The sequence below is a fragment of the Pipistrellus kuhlii genome, unplaced genomic scaffold (genome assembly GCF_014108245.1).
Source record: "Pipistrellus kuhlii isolate mPipKuh1 unplaced genomic scaffold, mPipKuh1.p scaffold_m20_p_3, whole genome shotgun sequence".
Taxonomy (NCBI): domain Eukaryota; kingdom Metazoa; phylum Chordata; class Mammalia; order Chiroptera; family Vespertilionidae; genus Pipistrellus; species Pipistrellus kuhlii.
The window spans coordinates 177,430,821-177,457,465 of NW_023425529.1; the positions used below are offsets into that span (position 1 = coordinate 177,430,821).

The 26,645-nt window shown below is 38.1% G+C and overlaps 1 long non-coding RNA gene across 1 annotated transcript in view; it reads left to right on the plus strand.

Moving 5' to 3' along the window:
* The first annotated feature begins 5,099 nt into the window (after positions 1–5,099).
* LOC123653286 overlaps positions 5,100–26,645 on the plus strand; it is a 51,372-nt gene continuing 29,826 nt past the window's right edge. Inside the window, exon 1 of the long non-coding RNA XR_006743016.1 lies at positions 5,100–5,219. This is a non-coding gene — a long non-coding RNA (uncharacterized LOC123653286). The remainder of the gene's footprint in view (positions 5,220–26,645) is intronic.

The following is a 26,645-nucleotide window of genomic DNA, read 5'->3' on the forward strand; positions in this document are numbered from 1 at the left end:
TTCTTCAGATGCATATTTAACGTGCTCAGACCATTTGATTGGCAATAATAAAGTTACAACTGAAATTTTATATACTGTACAGTTATAATTTACATATTTGTAGGATATATTTTAACATGAACATACATACTTATAAGGGTGTTAACATAAAGCCAGGTATGCGTGCAGTGGAGGAGAGAGGAATTTTCAAGCATAACTTTGGCTCCCTGTGATTTTTGCATGCTCCAACTTGAGAAACAAGCCCCTGGTAAGTTGTGGTACCACTGCATTCAGAATTTCATTAAGAAGATCGAATTCCAGTTTTAAAACATCGACATTTATTATGAAGAGCCTTGCTTGCTCCATAAACATTCAAATTGAATAACTTGCAAATATGTACCCAGTTTATACTGGCCATTTAGGTCACTTCAGAATCGAAGGATCAAATGTCATGTATCCAAAAAATTCCATATGCAATTGTTATTCTCAATTCAAAAAACTGAAAAGTTGACTATGCCTTTGGATCTTCTTCTTTCCTCTCTCTCTCTCTCTCTCTCTCTCTCTCTCTCTCTCTCTCTCTCTCTCTCTCTCTCTCTCTTTCTCTCTCTCTCTCTCTCTCTCTCTCTCTCTCTCTCTCTCTCTCTCTCCTGGATTGTCATTGAAGTGACTGAGGGTGTTTAACATCTTTAACCTTTAAGGGAATCCTAAAAGCATTCCATGCCCTGCGAACATCTCATCTGCTGCCATAAGGTGGGACACCTTGCATCTAGACTACATCTGATTTCTAGCCTACAGCCTCTTACTCTTAAGCTTTAATAGTCTCAGAAATGGCAAAGAAAACAATATAAAAGCACCTCATAGATTAACAGACCATTACTAGTCCTCGACACTTCAGCAGATGAAACCTCCTTGATCCCAGACTATAAAAACGCCTTCTGAAGGCTATTGAGCTCCTCTTTGATTCTCGGCCCAAGTCTTAATTTTTTCACAGCGCCGAAGCTCTGCATTTCATTAGTGATATCTTCTTAAATCCCTGTGTGCCCCTACTTGTTTTAATGGGGTTTCTCTTCTACTGAGTCATCTGTATTTATTTTAAGGTTGAACTAATAAATAACAAAATATAGTTTTAGAAACTATTGATTATAAAGATTGGGTTGGGTTGGGTATGTTTGTTTTTTAGACAAAACACAATAGTTAGAAGCTTGACCTTTTCCCATTCCAACCTTCTAGTCACTTCATATGGAGTCCTCAGGTTAAAAGCACACCTATTAGGTCCAGATTTTATTCCACAGTCATCTAACTTTTTCTTGCACTTTGTCTCAAATACTGTATTTTTCGGACCATAAGACGCTCCGGACCATAAGACGCACCAGTTTTTAAGAGAAGGGAAATGAAGAAAAAAAGATTCTGAAACAAATAGTGTCCTAAAATATTTTATGTGCATTAAAACCCAACATCACAGTCATAAACACATGTAATCAACCCTGTAAAGTAAACAGCAGCATTTAGAACCATTTTAAAGCCGGGCAAGCACACAGAGACCACACAGAGCCAGGCAAGTAAAAAAACGTTTTTTTTTAAAGTATATGTTTAGGCTATATTTGGACCATAAGACGCAGGGACTTTTTCCCCCCACTTCTGGGGGGAAAAAAGTGCGTCTTATGGTCCGAAAAATACGGTAAGTTTATACAATCTCAAATGGCAATAACAGGAAGTCACAAGAATCTTTTCACTCCCACAAAATGAATGATACTATCAACAGAATCGGGCTCCGTAGTTCCTCTGTAAAGGCAAAATATGAAAACTTGAATTTTAGCACAAGCCCAACCCTTCGTGTGCGCAATGTTGTTTATTCTGTAGTCAGGCTGTTAGAATGCAGAGATGTTGGTCAAAGGGCACAAACTTCATTAGAGGATGAATGAATTCTGGGGACCTAATACACTCTATAGTATTTATAGTTCATAATATCATATTATATGTTTTAAAGTTGCTAGAAGAGTTGATCTTAAATGTTCTTACCACAAAAAAGAACCAGTAATTATGTGACATGATGGAGGTGTTAGTAATAACCATTTTGCAAAACATAAGTGTAACAAATCAACACATTGTACACCTTAAACATATACAATGTTATATGTCAATTATATCTCAAAAAAAAAACTAAAGAAATAATTGCAAAGGATGGAATTGAAATCTGAGATTAAAAGAGATTTAAGAGTTGTATCAATTAATCACAACGTGTTAAATGTATTTGGATCTTGAGTCACATAAAGAAATTATAAATATAAAAAGATATGTTTGGTTTGGTATATCTAGCCTACCTTTTAGCAATGGTTACAGAGTAGCTGAAGGCATTTTTGTTTTATATATAACTTTATACAATAATTTATTTATTATAAAACAATATACTTTAACATGTTGCTTTTCAAGTATCTAATGATATTTTCAAAAGAAGTATTAAAGAACAGTCTAAAAGAGAAAAAGAAATTATCTCAAAAACTCACAATTCAACTAACTTCCAAACACCTATGAGGCACATAATGTTCTTTAAAGTTTACTTGCCTATGAAAAACAAATTATAGTGTTATTTTTAATGATATAAAAATATGGCACATTCGAGTGGAGCAACATGCTTACGTGGTTCAACACATTCATATTAGACTTAGCAATTATAGTAGTAGATGCACTCGAGGTTTAGCAATGTTTTATGTTAATACTAGAGTCCTGGAGCATTAAATTCATACACTGTGTGTGTGTGTGTGGGGGGGGGGGTGTCCCTCAGCCAAGCCTGTGCCCTCTCACCGTCTGGGACCCCTCAGGGGATGTCCAACTGCCGGGTTGTGGCTGGATGGCCTTCTACTGCTGCACAGCCTGCCATTTGAGCTTCAGCAGCTTCTGCATATGCACGGGCTGGGCCACCACACTCTGTCCTGCGAACACCATCGAGTGGGTGAGTTAAGCACGGAGGCAGGCTTACCCTGAGTTCCCTGTGCTTCCCTGAGTCACTGAGTTGTTCAGACTGACTGCCTTCTACAGAGAACTGCACCGGGGTTGGGCCTAAGCCGGCAGTCGGACATCCCTCTCGCAGTCTGGGACCCTTTGGGGGATGTAGCCATGCACCAAGTGGCAGGTGGCCAGGGAGGAGCCTGAATCAGAGCCTGACACCACGCCACTAGCACTCATTCCAGCCCGCTGTGCCTGCTGTGGCTGCTTGGTAGTGCTGCCACGGAGTTGGGAAAAGCTCTGCCATGGCAGCTGCACTCGCCAGCAGTGAGTCTGGCTTTGGGCTGAGCAGCACTCCCCCTGGGGAACACACTGACCACCAGGGGGCAGCTCCTGCATTGAGCATCTGCCCCGGGGTGGTCAGTGGGCATAATATCGACTGGTCATTCGGGTCGTTCTGCTATAACAGTCCCTTGGGCTTTTATTATATAGATGTAATGAAATTCATTAATTTGAGTTTGGATCTAAGCTCTATAACAAAGACTGAAACCTGGCTAAACAACTATAATATGCTGGGTCAGCCAAAGATAGTATTTAAAATTAGAAAGAAGTATTCAACAGGGTGACCTGGATTAAGAAGTTACGTATCATCTTGACTGAAGTTACTATTTTGTAACATTTATGCTAATCAACTGACCTATTATAATAAAATTGGTTAGACATACTGTGAAGGATACAACAACAAAATGGAAAAATAATTCAGGATATAAAGTAAACTCCAATTAGGAGGGAATGCTGTGTTTAATAATAAGTAGGAAGCAAACCTTTATTAAGCCTCTGTTGCAGGCAAGATACAGTGTTTATCAGTTTACAATTGTTAACTCATGAGCTCATCAATACATCTTTGAATGAGGTTTATTTTCTCAATACTCTTCTGATACGCTAAAAAGGGTAAAAATACTTGGAGGAATGGCCAAAACAAAATAGCCACAAAAGTTATAAGAAAGCAGACCACCCGGTAACATTTACCAGTAGAATCTTAGCACAGAGAATATAAGGATAACAATTTCTCATCCAGCCAAATTCTGCCCAAAATTATACACACGGTGTTCACCAAAGCTGACTGACTTGGGACAAGTCAGATTATTTTTAATGAATGTACTCTAATCTGAAAACGTAATTAATTCCAACACCATATTATACAATTCTCTTTTTCTTTAATTTTTTTTCTATACTGAGAAGCATATGTTATGGTAGAAAGAGCAGCTGTTTGAGAATTAGTTGTGTTTGTCACTTATTAGCTTGGTGACTGAAAATTAGTTAAAATTTCCTCATTCTAAATTTTATCTTACTTTGACTAATCCTTGATATAAAGATGAAAGGAGCTAGTTGATACAAAGTAGGTACTAAATAAATAGTAGCTCTTATCATATTCCAATGTATGTGGTTCTTTCTATGTACATTTTTATTAAAGTACTAACTACCTAGTTTTTGTCATAGACAAGGTTTAACATTAAAAACATGTAAAGGATATTTTAAAATCCTATAATAAAATGTGTTCACCTTACTAACAATTTTGGTGAGTGAAAAGATCATGGATTTAACTTGGAGAGACAGATGCTTTCTAGTTTGACAAATTATTGACATTTGCTGAGCCATGTGGCCTTTTCTCTTGGGTGTGATAGAAGTGTTCACTAACGAGAAAGAAGGAGCATGTGACACTAGATATTTTGGGGAAATTGGTGTTGCCACAGGTTGATACCATGGAGACCTATCACCTTCCTGATATTTTTCCACAAGGTGCAAATATAAGAGTTTTTTTTTTTTTTCCATTTGAGTCATGCTCAGGCAAGAAAATAATTCCAAACATAGTAGATACACTTTTCCACTGGATTGCAGAATAGCAATGACATATTTGTATATAAGGAATATAAAACCAGCTCTGACCAGTGTGGCTCAGTCAGTTGGAGCATGGTTTCATACACCAAGAGGTGGCTGGTTTGATCCCTGGTCAAAGCACATGCCCAGGTTGCGGGGTTGGTGTTTCTCTGTGTGTGTGTGTGTGTGTGTGTGTGTGTGTGTGTGTCTCCTTCCCTCCTTCCCCCTCTCTCTGAAAGATCAATTTAAAATATGTTTAAAGAACGTAAAAATGATTATTATATTGTTTTTGGCTATTTCAGAAAGAACCAAAAAGCCTGCTGCAGTGAACTCCAGTGGTGATGGAGTTTCGAGTCAACAGCTGGTTAACATTATCAGACTGAGTCGTGGTGCAGAAGTGACAGCTGGATGGGAGCCAGGTAGGCCAAGGCATACCAGAGATCATGCCTGTGTTTTAACGGGAGATTTCCTTCAGTGCCTCTGACCTGGTGCTGCATACATCTTAATTTAAAGTGACACGGTGTGATAAAAAACACAGCACAATTATAGCATCAACTCAGAGCACCTACACAAATAGAAGCATCTTAAAGGTGGCATGTTTTCCAACCAGGGCCAAGCATTCACTTTGCTCAAGAGCTCCTGGCTAAACGCTAGAACTATCTAGTGCCCTATTTAGAACCGTTTCATGTTTATTTTTTTTTTAATAAGGAATAAACTGTATCTGTTTTTATGGTCAAGTTAAAACAAGACTCCTACCTATAAGCTTGACAGGTAAAGCCACACCAATCTCTTCAGCTTTAAAAACCAGTCAGGGGTGAAAAAAATCTGTTTTATGCTCCTGAGACTAGACAACAAAGTTATGAGAGGGTTTCCCCTCCAGATTTAGTGTAGCTGTCCCCACCTGACACAGAAGCGCCGAACTATCAAACAGGATGCTGCTGCCGCTGGTCCACACCTGTGCCTTCAGAGCTGCCAACAAAGGGAGCTGGGCCTTCTGCCTCCGCACCTGCTGGATGGGTGACGCCTTTGCTTCTGCTGCTCCTGGAGCCCCCACCCCCACCCCACCACCAGGTGGAGAAATGCAGTCTTCAAAGGCTGACACTGAGAGCAGGCGAACGAGACTGCTGCATTACACGTTTAAATGCTAATTACAGAATATGCCGGCAGTGTGCTTGCGGGGGGGGGGGGGGGTGAGGGGGGGGGGAGGATATATTAATAGGAAAAAATTAATTTGCTCCTAATGAATGCTTGAGGTTGAGGGGGGGGCAGGATCTCAAAACACTAGAAGATAAACTATTTAAACCAAACTAAACTTATGACATCTCATAGGATTAGGTAGCCAATTTTTATGTTATTATTAGGAAATATATCGAGCATAAAGACAGCCTATACATATTAGTTGGAAAAAATAAGTACCTATCAATAATAACTTTAAATATAAATGGATTAAATGCCCCAATCAAAAGACATAGGGTAACGGGTTGGATAAGAAAACCAGACCCATATATCTGCTGTCTACAAGAAACCCATTTCAGAAAAAAAGGACGCACACTGACTGAGGTTGAAGGGATGGAAAAAGGTTTTCCAGGCCAATGGAAATGAAATAAAAGCTGGGGTAGCAATACTTATATCTGACAAAGTAGATCTCAAAGTGAAGGACATAACAAGAGATAATGAAGGCCACTTCATAATACTAAAGGGAGCAATCCAGCAAGAAGAAATAACCCTGGTAAACATATATGCACTTAATACAGGAGCACCCAAATACATAAAAATAGTTTTGAAAGACGAAGCTATCTCCCGAATGCCAGGCATGTAATTTTATAGACTTTACATGGTTTGCATGCTTAATCAGTGTAATGCCATATGCATTCACATTATTTATTTTTTAAGTGGTATATAATTGTTTAGTCTAGTGAGTTGAGAAGTAGATTAGCATGAAGAAATGAACAAATATAGCAGTTGTTTGGGGAAATGCCTAACTCACTTATTTTGAAGTAAGAGCAAAATAGTGTAACTTGGAGTATCACATTATAGAAAATCCAAAAGATTGGATTTTGTAGCACTACTTAAAATGACAGCATATGTAAAAGATTTTAAAGAAAGTATTGTGACTTTGTATATGTTAAAGCAATTAAGACTTACATTTAAAAGTATTTTCAAACACTAGGTTAAATACCTATGTAATTAATCAAACAGCAAGCTCTTTTAAATATCTTAATTTACACAATAATAATATATTTAAATGGTTTTTACAGAACAAGGTTGTTGACAAGTTTTAATAGTTAATGGTTTGGAAGCCCAGAAATAATTATTTTTCACTGATAAAGAAGAAAACACATACACACACACCCCAAAAAAACAACCAAGTATCCAGGTACACCACCCACATTTGTAACACTATAATATGTTTCAAGGCTTGAGCGGGGTTGAGGGGAGGGGGGCAGTGTAAAGGTCGTGTGTGTGGACCCTGTGTTAGATGTGGGCAGGAACAGAATCCCTTTGGAGTTCCTGGAAGATGAAAGAAGGAACAACTTCCTCTCATGTTCTTTTCTTGTCAAAGGAAAGTATTTGGGTAGTTGAAGCTACCACCTATCCACATACTAGTCCAAGTTCTGAAATTCTTCCCAAAAGTTATGAGAAGGTAAATTTTTAGTTCAATAGAGTGATTTCATCATAAGTCTGATATCACCCTTCAAGAGAGCAAGACTCCATACCAAACCGACACATGGCCAGACCATCCCCCGTTCCCGGGGCCGTCCTTCTCACCCGGGCTTGAACTTTGGCAGTAGTTAAAATTCAAATTGGACTGTCCACTCCCTATAAATGAAGCTAAAAAGTGCTGACAGAGTGAGGATAAGGTTCGAGCAAGCTAATGGTTTTAGTGTCTGAAACTTTTGATAATCTGGCTTTAAGTGTCATGGGTCTTTCAAGGTGGATTCCATCTGTCCTGTAAAGTTATGTATTGAAACATAATGCACCCCTTTGATCTCCTTTGTGAAAACCCTATGAAGTCAACAAAATGCCTCCATCCACTCAGCAGCCAGATCCCTAACCTGTTGACATGAAAGATTTTCACACTTGTAAGTGTTAGTAAACAGTAAGTGAGCTGTGTGTTGAAAGCCTCTCAGGAAAATGATTCAGGGATGGGCTGAGTCTTGCACTGGTACAGGCTGTCCCACTAATATTTTGTACCAAAATAAAACAAGAGAGCCCAGCTTGAGCCAGGATTAGGCCTGTAATGTCCACTGATATAAATTTTCAAAGTTATTCCCTAGTAAAGCATTTATTTTTAAAAGCATAATATATTTTATTTCCAAAGCACTTACGTTAGTGGGCAAAACTATTTCTTCAACATAGGTGCATGCCATGGTAAAGAACATAAATAAGATATGAGAGTGTGTATTCGCTTATGTATATGTTTTTATGTTTGTATTTATGTTTAGAGTTCCTGGGAGAGGAAAGAATGAGCAACTTCCTTTCGAGCTCTTTTCTGATCTATGTATTTTTTGGTTCATAATACTATGCATTTGTGTGAACATGTACATTGTCTACTCGAGACAGGTGCATAGAGACAAGAGCGTGCAGTGCAAATTACATTGACTTTTGCATCAGGAAGCTCCAGGTCCAAATATTGGCTATTATTGTTGAGTGACCTTGAGCATTTTTCCCATCTTTAAAAATGAGTAAACAAAAGGAGACATATGTGTACTTGAAACAATTTTTTAAAAGGTAAGAAGAAGAAAAAGAATAAACACAGTGGCCTGGTAGCTCAGTTGGTTAGAGCATCATCCCAACACGCCAAAATTGCGGTTTTGATCCCTGTCAGGGCACATACAAGAACCAACCAATGAATGCATAAATAAGTGGAACAACAAATCAGTGTTTCTCATTCCCTTTCTCCCTTTCTCTCTCTCTCTCTCTCTTTAAATATTTTATTGACTTTTTACAGAGAGGAAGGAAGAGGAAATAGAGAGTTAGAAACTTCGATGAGAGAGAAACATTGATCTGCTGCCTTTCGGTTCATAATACTGGGGATGTGCCTGCAACCAAGGTACATGCCCTTGACCGGAATTGAACTTGGGACCTTTCAGTCCTCAGGCTGATGCTCTAGCCACTGAGCCAAACAGGTTTTGACCCTTCCTCTCTCTCTTTAAAAAAAAAAAAATGAGTAATGCCTACATTATTGACTTTGGAATTAATTGAGACCAGCTATATTAAGAACTTGGTAAATAGTAGCAATAAGCACATACTATTTATCCTTTTTTCCCATATCAGCATCATAACCAGTCTTCGGCCCAACTTTTTAATTCAGTTACAGGATTTATTTAGTCTGCTTCAGCATTAATATATGTCCTCAAATTTTTTGAGTCATCGAACACAAACTTCATCGGCTCTGTTTGAATAGCAAGGAAATGTGGTCTGTCTGAGGCCTGCAACTCCCTGTTGACATATCTCCTAACAAGGCAAAATCTTGTCCATCCTTCAACAGCCAGGTCAGATGTCACTTCCTCTGAGAAAAGTCCCACAATGCTGCGGGGCAGCAATAATTTATTGTTCTTTTCACTGTTATTCCAGTATTTGGCTCATGCTATTATTGTAGTACTTATTAAATTGCATTATAATTAGTCCTTATCCTGTCTGCTTCCTCTTTGAAAAATTGAGTTTCATGAGGTCAGGATCTTTGTCTTAGTGTTCTTGCTACTTGCAGCATGTAGCATACAGCCTGGCAGCTATTTGCACATAACAGGCAGGAACAGGGAAGCAGGAAAGGAAACCAGAGGTAATATTTGCCTACTTTCTTACATTGCGTCTTTGATCACGTACTCAGCAATGAGTGAGGCTTAAAAAAGAAATAGACAGTGGTCATTAACAGGAAAAAATAAGAAGTTGTAAGTGCTTTCCAGTCTTGGGAATATGATTCTACATTATTTCAGCCTCTCACTCCTCAGCTACCTTAAAATCTGCTAATTTCCTAACACCAACTAGCCAAGCTATGGCAGATGGTTCTGAGACCCACACTGAATTTTTGTGTTGTGAACCAACAGATGTCCTATCCAGTGACATATGTGCACATATGTTAACAATGCTAGATTCTTTGAGTTTGCAAACATCCCTAACAGAGGAAATGTGAATTTGTATAAATATGTAAGCCTTTTATTTAATTCAAAATTAGTACTTATCTGTAGCTGCAATTTATAAATGTACCCCCTTTTCTCATCTAGCCAGTCTTCCTCAGCTTCCTTTCTAGGTAGAGCATTTTTCTAAGCATTTCCATTTACACACATGTGCAAACATATGTACATACACACACACGTATGTACATACATATGCATGAGTGCCACTTTCTCTAAGTCTTCTGCAATGATCGCTACCAAAGTGATATGCCTCAGGCTCAAATCTGAACATTTCACTTTCTTAACAGAGATTCTGTATCACCAATCATAAAGTCTAAAGTAAACATACACCAATATTTTAAATATATTTTTATTGACTCCAAAGAGAGAGAGTGAGAGATAGAAACATCAATGATGAGAGATAAACATTGATCAGCTGTCTTCTACACACACTCTGTTTAACTAAATATACACCATTTTTAACCAAACCATCTTTCCCTCACCAAATATGCCATGCTTACTATTGTTACTGATTAGGGTTACTAGCTAGAACCTTTTCATCAACGCAGAAAACATTTATGGTCAATGAAAGTAAAAGTCAAACATAATGGGGCTTATTGAAGATAAATTCCAAAGAGGAACAGGCCAGTCAAGAGAGACAATGGCTGGGAAGTCAAAGAAAAAGGGCTTTGGATACAGGTTCAGGGATGAGCTGTAGCTGCCCATTTCTCCCCTGATGGCAAATCTCATGTGGTCCCTTAGAAGTTGGGGTGTACGTGTCTGTGGGGGAAGGGAAGGGGAAAGGGAATGGCATGGATCTGCTTGCAGAGCATGTGGCCTCCAACTCCTGGGTTTAAAAGAGGGATTTTATTGGTGGAGACTTTTATTTGCATTCAGGATGATTGACAGAAACTATATTTCTTCTGGGCATGCCTTTACCCATAACGTATACAGAAAATCTCCTGGGGTGTGGGGTCAAAACTGAAATGCAAATTTTGTTATAATTAGTCCAGGGACCTACTAAGGTCACATTGGCATTGATGTCATGTTGTTTCCTCCTCAGCTTGTGCCAAGAATAGGCTGGCTCAGCTTGTGCCTGCTGGCTGCCCGCAGAGAAGGGTCTGAAGGCAATGTTGGTCTGACCCCTGTCCAGGACCCCAGGGCAAGCCCCGCTCCAGCCGCTCATGTCTAACTTTCTACCTAACACTTACGTCCTCATTTCTATGCAGATACTGTATCTATATTATAAAATGCCATTTTCATGTTTCTTCTATTTTAAAAAATATTTCCTTTCCTCTTGGTTTTAGATCAGTTGTCAACTTCGCCGAAAAACTTTTCATCATAACACCTTCTCCCCTCAACCACTGAAGAGTTGGGTGCCCATTCACTGCCCCAGGACATTCCATGTAAATGTATGGACTATGACTCATACTAACACATATATGCTTTTATACATACATTTGCCTCTCAGGGTTGTATGCTACTGAGAATAAGAATTAAGTTTTGTTCATTAATTGTATACTCATTACCTAGAAAACAGCACAAGTTAAATAAGTAAATTACTATATAGATATCCATGAAGGATTCAGAGTAACTTTATATGAACGCTAGTGGCCTAGTGCACAAAATTCATGCAGTTGGGAGTGGGGGGGGGGATTCCTCCATCCTGGCCTGTGCTTTCTCACAGTGCAGGAGTCCCCCAAAAAAGCACCTCAAAGAAGTAGGCCCCGCCCATCCATCTAGGGCTCTTCGATGGATTGCCCCAAAGACATAGGCTGGAGCCATTTTCCTGTGGCACGTGTGGGGTCACAGGGCCCCCAGGGGAAGCTGCCGCACACACAGTGTCAAGCCACGCCCACCCAGAGTGACAGCATGACAGTGTGAAGGCATGATGACCACCTAGACCAGTGGTTGGCAAACTGTGGCTCAAAAGCCACATGCAGTTCTTTGGCCCCTTGAGTGTGTCTCTTCCACAGAATATCATGAGTGGGCCCATGTGCAGAAGTCAGTTTTCGGCTCTCAAAAGAAATTTCAATTGTTGTATTGTTTATATTTGGCTCTGTTGACTGATGATTTGTCAACCACTGATCTGGGCTTTTATTAGTATAGATACAGGAAATTACAAAGTTTAAATAAAACACTAGAAGGTGTATTTGAAATCTTAGGGATCAGGACTGAAGAGGTTAGCAGATTAGAGAGGGATTATAATAGTTACATACAAAAGGATGTTTGAAATTGGGTCAGTTTATTTTTATAAGTAAGATCAAGTCAATTAGGAACCTTTATATATCCTTTTACTAACCAAGAATTTCTTGAGAGTTCCAGTTAATAGAAAACCAGCAATGGCACACATTTTCATGGGATGCATTTAAAAAAAATGTTTTTATTGATTTGAGAGAGAGAGAGAGAGAGAGAGAGAGAGAGAGAGAGAGAGAGAGAGAGGATGGAGGCTGCAACCTGGGCATGTGCCCTGAACGAGAATTGAACCATGACCACCTGGTTCACAGATTGATGTTGTTCAACCACTGAGCCATGCCAGCCAGCCCACAGGGTGCATTTTTATCATCATAGCAATATTCAAATGTCATAACTCAGGGAAGCCAGGCAATGGAATAAGCACAAGAGTAGAAGATAAGTGGTTGTCCCATGACTATGTTCTGGGCCACCGCTGGCAGTGTCAGAAGAACACAGCCTTCTCTGATCATCTGGGAAACCTGAAGCAGCAGCTCTCAGAGCAGTGAGTGTCCTGCAATGCCCAGGGATGAAGGTTGGCACCTGAACCATGCATCCCCTACTTCTGCCTAAGACACATTTTCTAGGTCTGGATGCATGCCATGAAGTTGCATCAATCAGTCTTGGAATCATGAGATTAAAGAGTTCACTAGATTGGTGTTTTGTCACAAGTTTATCATTTTTGCCTTCCCAAAAACTGATCAGCTAGACCAGAAAGGAGGTTAGGGACAGAGAGAGATAACCTAGGTAACCAGCACATGAGCAAGGCTGATTGGTTACTCCTAAAGTGTTGCCTCTTTGGGGAGTGATAAAGAAAATAGACAAATGAAAACCAGAGCTAGTGAAAGATTATTCCCAGCATGGGATATATAAACTAATAAAAGATAAATATGCAAATTGATCAGCACTTCACAACACCCACCAGCCAATCAGGAGTGTGTATGCAAATTAACCCAACAAAAATGTCGGCAGCCCCACTCCTCAGCTGCTCTGGGCCTCTGGGCAGCATGCATGCAGATGCAGAGTGGCTGGACAGGGCAGGGCACCTCCTATAAGGGGAAGGGCAAGGGGCGGAGAGAGCTATAGGAGCAGTGCTCTGACTGGAGACTAAAGGCTCAGGCCACAGCAAAGGCCTGGGTTCTGGGTGCCAAAGGAAAACCGGTGCTGGCAGCCAGGGGATGGAAGGCCTATTGCATGAATCTTCATGCAACAGGCCTCTAGTAAAGTATAAAGTCCAGCATGCACCTACAGGCTTGCTAACTGAAGTATCCCAACTGGATTATCCCGGTGGCAGTGGAATTTTACATTGTTGATTCCATCTATTCTTTTTTCTGAGTTTCCTAAGTTTTCATGTTTTCTAACTTTAAAATTTTAATTGGATGTCAAGTTCTGTAAAATCGCCATCATCTCTAGTTGTCTTCCATTCCTGCAAAGGAAAACTCAGATCTCTGTGTCTGTGGTTTTTGAAAGGTGTGTGGCCACAATGATCTATAAATAGTAAGAAGCTATGCAACATGTAGTTTAGCCACTTCATTTTCAGATGAAGGAAGTGAAACCCATGAAAATTAAGTTACTTGTTCTGTAAACCATTATATGCATTCAATAGGATAGATGGAATTCTAGTCTGAACCTACTGATCATTTTCCATGACACCTTACTTGTTCTGTGGGCACTACCAAATTGTCAAATTTTTTTATGGTAAAAAGATTCTCTTTATTGTTCTAAATTATTACAAGCAAAGTAGTATACCATTAGTTCTCTTGGGACATGTTCATACCCTTATTCACATCTATTTTCTGAAATGGAGTATGGAATGAAAGAATTCAGATTTGATCTAAGCTTTGCTCATCACTGGACTTCAGACATGTCTAGTTACACTAGATTGTTCCACTGAATAAGGTGGTCTGGATTTCTTGTATAAAATAGTGTAAATAAATTAGTACTTCATTCCAAATACAAAGTCAGTACTAGCAATAGTGTAAGACACAACTCAATTTCTGCAAGCATAGTCAAGACTTTTGAATTATTTAGCGTAGTGTTTCCCCCATTCATATGACTTGCAGGTTATTATAATTCTCAAAATTAGACTCTAGGCATGAGAAAGGGAAAGAGTGATGAAGGTGAGAATAAAATTTAGCTTCGGGCATTTAAGTAGGCAAAATAAATTATAGAGGAAGAAGGACTACTAGAGCAGAAATTTAGCCTTGTGGCTCTGTGGTAGAAACAGTAACCTCTGGGTTCATCATACTATGAGAATTAAAATCAAAATCTCAAAGGATTTGGAATTATATCCAGATTTCTTAGTAAATTCATTTGTAGATTCTTGATAAAAATATTTAGAAGAGAAGAGAAGAGAATTATTAAAATGCATTTGAAGTAGCCATTCCAGTATAAGTTTTGTTCTAACCAAGATGTTGATTTTCCGCTTGGTATCTGATGCCACTAAAATTGTCAAGCAGAACACCACTGGATAAATCCTCTAAACAAAAATCAGCAAAGAAACATCAATCCTAAATGATTCACTAAATCAGCTGAAATTAATTTACATCTTCAGAACATTTCACCCCAAAGCCACAGAATCAGGCGTCCTCAAACTTTTTAAAGTGGGGGCCAGATCACGGTCCCTCAGAGAGCTGGAGGGCCGGACTATATGAACTACTAATTCCTACTGTAACACCTCGGCTGCGCTCACTGCCCAAAAAACCTGGCGGGCCGGATCAGACTCCTCTGCGGGCCGCATGTGGCCCGCGGGCCGTAGTTTGAAGACGCCTGGAATATATGTTCTTCTCAAGTGCACATGGTCTATTTTCAAAGATAGACCACATATTGGGGCACAGGCAAAGACTCTTCAAATTCAAGAAAATAGAAATCATATCAAACATCTTCTCAGATCACAATGATATAAAATTAGAAATCAACTACAATAAAAACAATGAAAAAATCAAACACCTGGAGGCTTAATAGCATGCTATTAAACAAGGATTGGGTTACCAGAGAGATCAAAGAAGAAATAAAAAGCATCATGGCAACTAACAACAATGAAAACACAACGATCCAAAATCTATGGGACACGTGAAAGTAGTCTTAAGAAGGAAGTTCATAGCTCTACAGACCTACCTCAACAAGAAAATATGGTAATAAATTATCTAACCCTAGAACTCAAAGAATAAGAAAGAGAGCAATAGGAAAAGGCCAGCATAAGCAGAAGGAAGAAAATTAAGATCAGAGTGGAAATAAACGACATAGAAACCAAAAAATAAAAATAAAATAAATAACAACAACAAAAAACAATACAAAATATCAACAAAACCAAGAGCTGGTTCTTTGAAAGGATAAACAAGATTGATGAACCTCTAGCCAGGCTCACCAAGAAGCAAAGAGAAAGGACCCAAATAAACAAAATCAGAAATGAAAGAGGTGAAGTAACAACCAATCCCACAGAAATACAAAGGATAATGAAAAACTACTACGAACAACACTTTGTTCCAACAAAATGGACAACCTAGCTGAAATAGACATATTTTTAGAAAAATACAATCTCCCAAAACTCAATCAGGAAGAATAAAAAAAACCTGAATAATCCGATAACCACTGAAGAAATTGAAGCAACAATCAAAAACCTTCCAGCTAACAAGAGCCCTCTTCTGGATGGCTTTACAGGGGAGTTCTACCAAACATTCAGAGAACTAAAACCTATTCTCCTCAGACTATTCCACAAAACTAAAGAGGAAGGTACACTTCCAAGCTCTTTCTATGAAGCCAGCATTACCTTAATTCCAAAACCAGATAAAGACACCTCAAAAAAAGAGAGCTGCAAGCCAATATCCTTGATGAACATAGATGCTAAAATCCTCAGCGAAATTCTAACAAATCAGATCCAGCATTACATTAGAAAGATCATACACCATGACCAAGTGGGACTTATTCTGGGGATGTAAGGATGGTATAATATCTGCAAATCAATAAATGATGTACATCACATAAACAAACTGGGAGACAAAAATCACATAATCATATTAATCGATGCAGGAAAAGCATTTGACAAAATCCAACACCCTTTCTTGATAAAACCTCTCATCATAGTGGGAATAGAGGGGTTATACCTCAACATAATAAAAGCCTTATATGACAAATCTATAGCCAACATACTCAATAGGCAAAAACTAAACTCATTTCCCCTAAGAATGGGAACAAGACAGGGATGCCCACTTTCACCACTCCTGTTCAATATAGTACTGGAAGTGCAAGCCACATCAATCAGACAAGAAGAATAAAGAAATGTCATCCACATTGGAAAAGAAGAAGTAAAACTGTCCTTATTTGCAGATGACATGATACTGTACATAGAAAACCCCAAAGACTACATAAAAAAACTACTAGATATTATAAATGAATTTGGCAATTTAGCAGGACACAAAATTAACATTCAGAAAGATGTGGCCTTTTATCCACCAATAATAAACTCACAGAAAGAGAAACAAAAACAAACAAAAAAATGCCACACACAAAAAATTAAGATACCTAGGAATAAACTTAACTAAGACTGTAAAAGACATGCACTTGGAAAACTATAGGACATTGAAAAAAAGACATAGAGAAAGACATAAACAAATGGAAGAACATACCATGTTCATGGGTTGGTAGAATCAACATCATTAAAATGTCTGTACTACCCAAAGAAATCTTCAGATCCAATACAATCCCCCATTAAAAAACCAACAGCATATTTCAAAGATCTAGAAAAAGCTCTCCAAAAATTCATCTGGAATCAAAAATACCCCAAATAGCCACAGCAATAATACTGAAAAAGAAGAACAAAGTTGGAGGGATCACAATACCAGATAGCAAACTATATTACCAAGGCACAGTTCTCAAAACTGCCTGCTACTGGCACAAGAACAAACATAGATCAATTGAACAGAGAACCCAGAAATGGATCCAAGCCATTTTGCTCAATTAATATTTGACAAAGGAGCAAGAGCATACAATGGAGTCAAGAAAGTCTCTTCAATAAATGATGCTGGGAAATTTAGTCATATACATTCAAAAAAATGAAACTAGATCACCAACTTATCATACACAAAAATAAACTCAAAATGGCTAAAGGACTTAAATGTAAGACAGGAAACCATAAAAATTCTACAGGACTCCATTGGCAGCAAAATAGCAGATATATGTCATAACAATATATTTATAGAAACATCTCTGAGGGCAATAGAGACTAAGGAGAAAATAAACTAATGGGACTACATAAAAATAAAAATAAAAAATAAAAATTACATATGTTTTAGGTCAGTACAAGGTCAAACCAGAGGTTTATTTTGTAAATCAAAGTGTGATCTTTAAAATAATCTGTTTCATTTTCCTGTGCAAATGTTTTGTTTTTTTTTATTAAAGATAATACATTCACAATTGATATCTTTCCCTCTTCATCAGTTTTGAAAAAGCTATAACAACAGTGGAAGAAAAGCAAATTTATGTAATTTATATTTACCTCATTAGATGGCAGCAAAACCTCCCAAACCAAAGTCTAACATTTTGGTAAGGAATAGATCTCTTAGAAGTTGTGAAGGAAAATGAAATGTATTTAACATAAGTATTACATGAGCTACCTCTATCATATCATGATTGCATCCATCTAAATTTAAAAAAAAATAAGTTGGAAAACAGACTTAACATCACAAAACTACATGAACATTAATTCATTTTTTAAAAAATGTATTGAGCACCCATACTAAGTGACAGGGACTATTCTAGATACTTTGATTAAACATGTTCTAAAGGCATCAGTTATTCATTTGAATAAAAAGAAAGACCTCTGCCTGCCTAAAGCTTACATTCCAAAAGAGGAAGACATTTAATGGAAATGGAAATGATACATTAGTAAATTATCTAGGTTAGAAAATTTACTAAAAGTTATCTATGTTAGAAATTTATTATGAAAGCCTATAAAGAAAATAATGTGGAGGAAGATAAAGAGAGAATTAAAAGTGGTGGGGTAGGAGGTCAGAATATAACATGAAATAGGAAGATCAGTGTAGGTCTCACTGATAAAATGTCATTAAGCAGAGATTGGAGGAAGATGAGAAAAGCTGTCATGTAGATAACTAGAGGAGACTTTCAAACAGGAAATGGCTAATACAAAGGGCTAGCATATTGCTGAAACAGACTGTAAATTGTTAAAAGAATAATAAATTCGATAAAAGAGATGAGCATGTGGAGAGAGGGAGCAAATAATATAAGGCCTTGTAAGTTATTATAAGAACCGTGTCTTTCATGGAGTAAAGTGAGGACGTGTTGCAAGATTTTGAATAGAGAAGTGACCAAATCCAAGTTAGATTTCCACAGCACCACTCTGGCTGCTGAATTGAGAATACATAGTGCAGGTAGGAGGTGGGGGCTAGTGTAAAGGCAGGGTCACCAGTTAGGAGGCCCGTGTGTTATCCATTAACCAAAGGACACTCATACCAGAATGACAGCAGTGGAGCTGGTGAGGAGGAGTCGGATTTTAGGTATAGTTTGAAGGTGAACCCCGCAGGATTCTGGACAGAAAGTGTGAGAAAGTGCGGGGAGTCAAAAGTGAATACAGGGTGTGTAGTCTGAGTAACTGGAAGGATAAAATGGTCATTAAAGAAGAAGGCAAAGGCTGTGGGTAAATGTGTTTTGTGGAGGGAAAGTAGTTTTGAACAGGTTGGACTTAATATTTAAAAGGGAGTGTCAGTACCACATTGGTTATATGATTGTCTGGAGTTTATAGGGAAGATCCAAGCTGGAGATTTATGATTGGGAGTCGCCAGCATATATGGGATATTTAAAGCTGCAACAGCAGATGCGATCACCAAGGGTGTGAGAATAGAGATGGAAAAGAAAATTAATAGAGTATTCACACTGGGGGCACTCTACAATCAAAGAGTTAGGGAGGGACCACCCTCAGAGGAGACTGAGGAAGAAGGATAAATAAGTTGAAGGGAACCCAAGCGGGTAGGAGGTATCGTTGTCAATCCAAGGAAGAAAATGTCCTGTTAACTAGTGGAAGAAGCAGGATGAATAGAGTTGGTTGGTTGGGGTTTTAAGATGAGTAAATAACAGCATACTTGTGTGCCAGCTGGAGTGATTCAATAGAGAGAGGAAATGATCATGAAGGAGAAAGAGTGCAGAATTCTAGAGTAATGTCCTTGAGCAGATGAGAGAAGATGGAATCTCATGCACCAGTGAAGACAGCAATGGGGGAAGTTCAAAAGGCAGAAAAGCAAAGTATTTAAGTGAAGATGCCAATAGGTGGAAAAGGTGTCTAAAAGAGTGTGGTGGTAAAGGCACTAAAGAAGTATCATGTGATTGTCTGGCATTAGGAGGCCACTTGAGATTTGTGATCATGATTCTAAAAGTAAGTGCATTGCGGTATCTTTCTCTGGCCTCATTCTGCTTCATAAGTGTAGGTGGAAAGTAGGCAGCATTGGTACCAAGATGGTTATTTGAGCAAGTGAGTACACAGTAAACAAAGCAAGAGAGAGACAACAAAGTCATCATAGTGCTTGGCCATGAACCTTAAGTCTCAGAGGAAGAGGAGTCAGCATGGAAAGATGGTGAAGGGTATTACTGGGTCTTGGAGTTCCTGCTTTTCTGTGCTTGTTTACTTGTCATTTGGTCTAGAAAACATTGCATCCTCCCATTTAAAGATTTCAGAACATAAGGCTTCTTTAAATGTTATCTTATTGACCCAGTACAGACCTCTGATTTTAATAACACTTGTAATAAATGTCATGCATTAACATTTTTTTCATTTCATTGAAACTCATAGCATCTCTTCATGATACATTACAGCATCTTGCAACCCTTAAAAAGTCACTCAACCTTTTTTTTTTTCTTTTCCCACTGCATTAGGCATAGGGAAAACACAGATGGAATAAAACATTGTCCACACCCTTAGGGAGCTGACTGCTTCTAGACAATACTAACATAGCTCATTTCAGAATAGAAAGGTATGTGCTGAAATTGAGGCATCAATAAAAGTGTTGATCAATCAAGAAGCCAGGAAGTGCTTCACAGACAAAATGGCATTTCAATGGGGACTTGAAAATTGAGTTTATTTGGCAAGACACGAAAAATGACATTTTTTCAAGAAGACTTAAAAAAATACAGTCTCTAAGAACTTTTAAAAAAATGCTTTTTAGGAAACCAAAATAATTTTTATACACTTGAGTCTGAGGCATATGAAAGACAAGGGGAAATTTTTTTTTCAATCCTTGCTTAAACATGCACTCAATTTACCTAACTCCAACTGTGTCCATACCATATGGATGGTGCTGGAGCTAAAAGAGAAATGATGATAATGGAAAGAGCTATTCAGTGCTTATTGCTATAGACAAGATAACTCAGTGGTTAAAATGAAGCCAGGCTACCTACGTCTGAACCCCAGTTACACTATCAACTAATTATTGTGTGGCTTACCCTGCTTGAGCCTCGGTTCTCTGATCTGGAAAAGAGAGTGGCATAGTAGTCACTTAGCAAGGTTGTTTTACAGAATAAATGAGATCATACATGTAAAGAGCTCATCCCGGCACCTGCTAAGCATTATTACTGTTACACACTACCGACATTGTACCTGAATTACTTCATTACATCGGAACAAACTCCTGTGACATAGGTGCTGCAGCTTTCCCATTGTCCCTTAAAGAACTGAGGTTCAGAAAAGAAAGGAAAAGGTTCATAGCCAAGTTGATACATTCTATTAAATGATGAAACCAGGGAAAAGAATTTGCAGTCTAGTAAAAGAAGCAGAGAGGTGAAGAGATGCCACAGTACAGAGCAGGAAGAATACAGTGTACGTGAGCACAGGCTGTGAAAGAAGTGAAGAGGAAGTCTCTAAGCAAAAAGAGGAGAGTCCAGAATGGTTTCCTGGAAGAGTCATACAGGAACTAAGTCCCTAAAGGGTGAGCTTATTGAAGAGAGGAGGGAAGACATTCCCTCTGCTTAGGGTTATTTTGATTCAATGAATCGTCAACACATTTGCATTATCTGAAAGCCATAAATAAATTTGTTCTTAGAAACATCACTCCAGGACTATCTGGAAAATAAGTAAATTGCAAAGGGGAGACAGAAGATAAAAAGGCTAATGAATTGCTATATGTGAGAGATGAAAGGTCCTATAATGAGACAAAAGCTACAGCGATCCAGTCGTTTCCCTGGGGGAGCTGCCTCTGCTTTTCCCTCCACAGAACACTGAATCCTTATCCTGTCTTCAGTGGTCCTTCCAATTGACTCATCTTATGAGCCTGCATAGGTACAAACCAAAGAACTGGGATGTCAAACAAGCCAGGTGGGCTTGGTACCATCACACAAACTTCCTCTACTGTAGCTTTTCCCACTTTTTGCACAGGTTCCTTCCCTCTTACAGATTTGTCCAAAGAACCTGGTTCAACAAGTGAAAACTAATGCTCCATCTTCTGGGCAAGGGGTATCGATAGCCATGACTGTCAGGGTGTGCTAATGACTATAGTCAGGCAAAGCTTTCTTAACAAAGAAAGGTTGATATTGTATTGAAAGGGTCTAGATGTTGAAGAGGAAAAAAGGAAGTAGCAAATTGCTTACATTTTGCTTATATCTCAGCATCTTGATATTGTATTAAAAGAGTCTAGATGTTGAAGAGGAAAAAAATGAAGTAGCAATTTGCTTACATTTGTACCCTTTATCATTAGTGAGTACTTGAAGCAGCAGCCTTGTTCATAAATGATATTATAATGTTTGCAAATTTACATAACAATAAATGTGGCATCTCCTATAGACCAAAAGTGTCTGCCTACTAATCTAAGGCCTACTAGATTTTTAATAAGGTTTTCCCCACATTGGGTTATTTATAAACCATATTTCAGCCTTGTATTTTATGTGTATTTTCTCTATACTGGTAATCTACAGCCTTTCTGTTGAAATATACACCTAAGCAGGAAATTTTTTGCTCCCGTAGTCCTTTTGGTTTCTCTCTCAGTCCCTTTTTAGTGGTCTCAGGGTTTTTTGCATGTTTCCCCCAGTTAACAGCACAAATTAACTAATACTTGGTATATAGATAATTTATCATTGATATAAAAAAAAAAACTTCAGAGATGTTTTGAGATTATATAATCTCATAGATGTGAATTATTTAAGCAGTTTTCATCCACATTTTAGAATAAGATTGGTCATGTCATGAATTATTTGGAACACACAGGAGGAGAATGTGGCTTTGATGGGAATAAAGCTGTTTGCACACAACAGACTCCTCCTCACCATCTTCATGTTCCTTCGAGGGAGTAAACCATAATTTTCAATTGCACTGTTGCAACAGGAGATGTTAAGTAACCTGGTAATGTTGAAAGATGGCTGGACCAATGTGTTACTTGGTCATGTTAGGTTGCCCTACAGGGTCTGGTCACCCAAAGAAGACTTGGATTTCCTTGACCCTTTGGTTCTGTGTCTGGTTGAGTCTCTGAATTTATGACTTTTTGGGGTTAGAACAATAGAGTTTCTTTAGGAGGTTAACACTCCTCCCCTTTTTATTACCTTCCCCTGCCCAAGTTTCAATTTCTCATCTGTCAGTTTTGTTTTCTCTCTGTGCTCTCTCAGGCCCCTGCAAGAAGTTTTCTCTGTGCAAGGCGTGTAAGGTGGTCTACCCAACAAGATGTTAGTTTGACTTAGAGCTCTGTGAGGTTGTAAGGGAAGACACTAGTCAATACACTTCTATGCTTTGACAGTTTCCTAGCAATAATTCAACTTGTAATCACTTGACGTCATCCTTACCCAAAAACATTCCTTGACATGAATAGGCAGGTAAATTTCTTTCTCAAATATGTATCTAAAATAGCAAAACAGCTTGTGGAGTCTAGCAATATGCATGCACATAAAATGTTTTTTATTTGAGTAAAAGGACTCTTCAAAACCTTTTGTGATTTGAAGAACAATGAAATTTTTATTTCAGCCTAAATTAATTTTAGATTTGAGATCATCATTGATGTGTCTTTGAGAATGGAACAGCATGTAGAATGATAATGTCAATTTTAGATACATGCCTGAAAACACAACTAAACAGCACTCTACCATCTCTTCTAAGACTTATTTTATTGCAGAAGCTTTAACTTTTTCTTTTCTGATTTAACATTAGCAACTATAGTAATTATACTCCTTACAGAAAATGTGGAAAACAGACTAAAATCAAATGAAGGATAAGGGGAAATATCATTGGTTGGTTTTTTGGAAGAGAGGTAAAATGCCTGGCTAAAATTTGGGATTTTGTCAATAAGGAAGAAGAGAGAAAAAATATTATTAAACAATTTGGAGTCTCTCTTACAGTAGAGGAACAAGTACTAGTAAAAAGGTTGTCATAATTCAGAATGTTCAGACAATAGAAATTACTATGTTAAAGGTTTACCATGCACCAGACTCTAGGTTGGATAATGTACAGACATAAAATCTTTTTATCCACAAAATGACCCATGAGGTGATAAACCAGTTTCTTTTGGCTGCTGTAACAAAGTACCACAAAAACAATAGAAATGTATTATCTCATATATCTGAAGTCCAAAGCCCAGGTGTCAGGAGGGCCACACTTCCTCCAAAACCTATGCAAGAGAATCTTTCCTTGCCTCTTTCTAGCTTCTGCTTTGTGTTCCTTTCATTCCTCACTAAAGAAGACAATGAGCTGGCAAGTCTAAGCATATGAAAAGATGCTCCACATCTCATGTCACAAGGGAATCACAAATTAAAACAATGAGATACCACTACACACACATTAGAATGGCCAAAATCTAGAACACTAACACCAAATGCTAGTGAGAACATGGAGCAACAGAAACTCTCATTCATTGCTAGTGGAAATACAAATAGTACAGCCAGTTTAGACGACAGTTTGGAGATTTCTGACAAAACTAAACATATTCTTATATGATCAAACATGCCCCTTGGTAATTACTCAAAGGAGAAAAATCTGAACATGTTTTATAGCAACTTTATTTATAACTAGAGGCATGAATTCATGCACGGGGGCGGGGGGGGGGGGGTACCTCAGCCTGGTCTGTACCCTCTGGCAATCCAGGACCTCTGGCTCCTAACTGCTCATCTGCCTGTCTGCTTGATCGCCCCTAACCACTCTGCCTGCCTGCCTGATTTCCCTAACTGCTCCCCTACTGGCCTGATAGCACTTAACCACCTCTGCCTCTGCCCCCGCCATTGTTGCTTTGTCTGGAAGGATGTCCAGTCTGTCCAATATAATTAGCATATTACCTTTTTATTAGTATAGATTATCAAAAGTGGGAAGCACCCCCAAGATATCCTTCAGTAGGTGAATGGATAAACAGTAGTACACATATGCAACAAAATATTATTCAGCACTAAAAAGAAATAAGCTATAAACCCATGAAAAGATATGATAGAAATTTAAATGCATATTACTAAATGAGGCAATCAGAAAAAGCTGCATACTATATGATTCCACTTATCCAACATTCTAGACAATATGAGACAATGGTTGCCAGAAGGAATTGAGGAAGAATAAGCAATGCATAGAGAATTTTTAGGGTATTGAAACTATTCTGGATGGTACCACTAAGTTCATACAAGGGTAGGCCCTTGCAACCTCTGCAGGCCCTCCCCCCCTCCCACTGGTCATTATGCTGTCCGGTCTAATTAGCATATTAGCTCTTTATTATATAGGATTATTGACTGTAATGCCTATGCTGTATTTTACATCTTTAAGACTATTGTTATAGCTGGCAATTTATACTTATTTTTTAATTTTTATTTTATTGCTTAAAGTATTACATATAGTATTACATATACTTAATAATTTTCAGCTTTTATGCCCATCCTCTTAATCCCCCTCCCTCCTATAATCTGTAAGTGCACAAAGATTACAGAATACATTGTCCAATGTCTAAATCTTTTCAGATAGCAAGTGTATTTATTACATGTGCATTATAAATTAGGGAAATATACCTCCAAAAGCTCATGTTAATTTTAAGAACATAGATTACTTTGTTTTGAGACTGTGAGAAGGCAATCAATTTAAATATCTCAAGTTGCTTTAAGTTGAATTCTAACTTAAAGAAAGTGGAAAATAGCCATAGCCAGTTTGGCTCAGTGGATAGAGCGTCAGCCTGTGGACTGAGGGGTCCTGGGTTTGATTTGGTCAAAGGCACATTCCCAGGTTGTGGGCTCGGTCCCCAGTAGGGATGTGTGGAAAGCAGCCAATCAGTGATTCTCTCTCATCTTAATATTTCTATCTCTCTCTTCCTCTCCCTTCCTCTCTGAAATCAATAAAAATATATTTTTTTAAAAAAGAAAGTGGAAAATATATAGAAAGTTTAAAAAGGCTATTTTTGTCATTCAAGGGAATTTTAACATTAGACAGAGTAGAAACAAAGCACAGAGAGTTGTGTATATAGCCTTGGTCATGTTACTTAATATTTCTTGTCTCTGTTTACTCATTTGTAAAACTGGTTACCTCATCAGTAGTAGTGTTAAGTATCATAAAAGTGCATGCAGTTAACATAATGCCTGGCATGTATAATAATAAGCACTCACACATGTTGCCACTTATTACACTATGAACTCAAGTATTTGTTGACTAAATTAGCAATGAAAATTTAGAAAAAGCCTGTGAAAAATCACTTCCAAATAATTTTAAAAAGAAATGTGAGCAAAACCACAGGTATTTTAAATCTTATAGATCACAGACAATTTTTATAGCTTAGGCTCACTCTGATTTTTCTCATGTGGATTAGTACCATCTAAGTCTGCCCATCTAAGTTTTTTTTTTTTAATAAAACAATCATCAGAATCTCTTGCCAAGAAGAGAAAACAAAGCATATGTATTCCATTTCCTTCAATAGCCTTCTGTTGTTGTTGTTGTTGTTAATCCCCACCAGAGGATATTTTTCCATTGATTTTTAGAGAAAATGGGAGAGGGAAAGACAGAAATATGGATATGAGAGAAACACATCTGCATGTGCCCTGACCAGGACCTAAGCCACTGAGCTATGTTGCAGGAATTCACCCCAGGAATCAAACCCAGGACCCTTCAGTCCACAGGCTGATGCTCTACTACTGAGCAAACCAGCTAGGGATCCTTCAATATCCTTATCAGTACTCCTTTTTTCTGTATGTTAGCCCTACACTGCCTGGGGTTTTCTTTCAATTTGTTCAATACAACATCCTGAATTTAAATTTTGACTCTGCAACTTATTATCCTTGTGTCCTTGGACACATTATATTAACCATAGATGAGGATAATAATATGCATATCATAAGGTTGTTCTAAGGATTAAAAATAATGTGTTTTAAGCCTAGCACAGACACTAATGCATTGACACTTTAATTAACTTTAGTCTTTCTTTCCTTATATTTGATACCAGAGTACAGTTTTCCCTATATATTTTTTCTCAAATTAAGGTATATAAGAATAATGTGGAGTTTGTGAGAAAGACAAATTTCTAAGCAAAATCTAAGATTTTGATGCTAAGATTATGAGGC